The 2,595-nt window shown below is 36.3% G+C and overlaps 1 protein-coding gene and 1 pseudogene across 1 annotated transcript in view; one reads left to right on the plus strand and one right to left on the minus strand.

Annotated features, from left to right (window-relative positions):
• CRLS1 (cardiolipin synthase 1) overlaps window positions 1-2,595 on the plus strand; it is a gene marked incomplete at its 5' end in the record, with an annotated part of 20,800 nt that overhangs the window by 7,879 nt on the left and 10,326 nt on the right. The gene's annotated exons all lie outside the window — the stretch shown is intronic.
• Window positions 739-2,579, minus strand: LOC102774458 (annotated as a pseudogene).

The raw sequence follows: 2,595 nt of genomic DNA on the forward strand, positions 1-2,595 counted from the left end.
TTAAAAATTGAAATGATCTTGTGTACTTTTGTGCCTCCCATTTTTCAAAGTTATTTTTTAATATTTTGTTTTATTTACAAAAGTTAGCAGGTATTTCCCTATTAAACTTAGCATTGTTTCCAGGTTTGGTTGCTCTGAGCTTCACCTAAATAATTGGTGTAGGTCAGTGGTCGGCAAACTGCAGCTCGTGAGCCACATGCGGCTCTTTGGCCCCTTGATTGTGGCTCTTCCACAAAATACCGACTTCTGCGCATGGGCCACAAAGTTTCAATCTCACTGTACATGCGCGCCCGCAAGTGGTATTTTGTGGAAGAGCTAAACTCAAGGGGCCAAAGAGCCGCATTTGGCTCGCGGGCCGCAGTTTGCCGACCACTGGTGTAGATTGTTTTCCAAGCTGAGACTTTGCTTCACTATCATTCTGGAAATTTCCATGTTCTCTCTTGTGTATTGAGTCGGTTTTTCCAGGCTCCTGTGGGTTCCTTATAAAGGTCCTTCTGTTGATGGAGGGCCCCATTTCCTGAGTAAAGATGCAGTGTGGCAGCCACATTTTTAGAGCTCTAGAATGTCTTTATTCTAAGACATAAAAAATGTCATCTAAAAGACATCGGAAATGTTGTTATTCTATTCTTCCTACTTGATTGAGGTTTGAACTGGGCATAATTTTCAATTGCAGATTATTTTCACTACATAAATTAAGTCATTTATTATAGGCTAGCAAAATTTCAAATTGTGGAGCTCCTATTGGTCTTTCAGTTACTAAAGTCTTCTGATCACAGACTTGACTGTGATGGCAGGAGTGGTGTTATAGGTCCAGGCACCATCAGCTACTGTTTTCATGCAGAAACTGCAGTGCCAGGTCCCCAAGCTTGTCTCTCTTCATCTGGGTTTTGCCACAGTAGGAGCAAGTCTGTTTGGCATGCTGGCTGATCTCAGTTTTCTTCACCACTTCCCTGAGGGAGGCGTCATAATGGGTTCCATATTAACCAGCGATTCCTACCTTCTTGGTGCATTGAGCCATGTTGTTGCAAACCAAAATCAAAACCCAGAGAGCTGGCTCAGTTTGAAGACACTGTTCTATAGACTTCCAGATTCCATCTTGCTGTTGACAGTCTCATGGCATTCTGATACTTTTCCTTTACATGTGTTTATGTTTTATATTGAAAAGCTTTTAAGTGTCCTTTTTACATTTTCCCAGTTGATGTTTTAAAAAAAGATACCATTCTTAAAAATTAATTTTATTTCTATGGATACCGAATTATCCCAGGACGTTTTGTTGAAAAGTCTGTACTTTCTCCAGGTTCATTCAATGACCATATGTACATGGGTTCATTTCTGGGTTGCTTAGATTTTTCCCCATTGATTTGTCTGTCTTTGTACCAGTACCATTCTTAATTATTATTACTTTGCTTAATGTCTTGATATCTGGTAGAGCAAGTCCTTCTACTTTTGGTATTCTTCACCCTTTCCGTTTGTGAATTTTAGAATCAGTTTTTCAAGTTCCTCCCAGAAAATCCTGATGGGATTTTAATTGGAATTGCATTGAATTTATAGGTTTGGAAGAATTGGCATCTTTACAACTTGAGTCTTCCAGTCCACATATATAATATATCCGCTCTATTTGGGGCTTTTGAAAATGTCAAAATGTTAGTTTTCTCTAGAGCGGTCATAATTTTTTATTAGATTTATTTCTAGGTACTTGATAGTTCTTGATGCTTTTATAATTGGTAGCTTTTTAATATTTCATTTTGTAATAACTTTGTTAATAGATGAAAGTTAGTTCTATTTCTAATGTTGATTTTTGTGTCTGTTAACACTTGCTAAACTCTTATTCTAATGATAAAAATGTAAATGAAGTCTTGGGTTTTCTGTATCCTCAATTATGTATTGTCTATAATTAATGACAGTATATGTTTTCTTTTCCAGTTCTTTTGCCTTTTCTTTTACTTGCCTTACTCCACTGCTCAGTACAGTGTTGAATAGGAGTGGTTTCTGTGTCTTAATCCCAATCTCAAAGGAAAGCTTTCAACACTTCACTATTAAATATGACATTTCCTGTAGGGTATCTATAACTGGAAAACACAATAAGATAATTAAATAAACTTGGCACAGCTTTATTTAAATGCCACAGCATTTAAATAAAGGGTATCTACAATGTTTTGTAGATCCCCTTTTTCAGGTTAAGGGGTTTGCTCAGAGTTTCTATTGCAATCGAATGTTAAATTTTATCATGTTTTTCTCGTGTATTATAGCAGTCATATTTTTTCCCTTTAAGCTGTTTATGTGTGGTGGAATGCAATCTTGATTTTCTGATGTTACACCATTCTGAAATTTCTAACTTTGTTGTTATATATTATGAAGATATTGCTGGATTTGGTTTGCTGGTATTTTGTTGATGGTTTCATATAGATCCGTGAGATTGGCTTAGAATTCTTTTCTCCAGATAGCCTTGTTAGGTATTAGCATCAAGTTATACCAATCTCATAAAATAAGTTGGGGAGTCTGGGTTTTTTTTCTCCCCATTCTTGGGAGATGTTTGTGTAAGATCGCAATTATTCTTTCCTTTAGTTTTCATTGCTTTTCTTTTTCTAAATTATT

Source organism: Myotis davidii, unplaced genomic scaffold, assembly GCF_000327345.1.
Source record: "Myotis davidii unplaced genomic scaffold, ASM32734v1 scaffold32, whole genome shotgun sequence".
Taxonomy (NCBI): Eukaryota; Metazoa; Chordata; class Mammalia; order Chiroptera; family Vespertilionidae; genus Myotis; species Myotis davidii.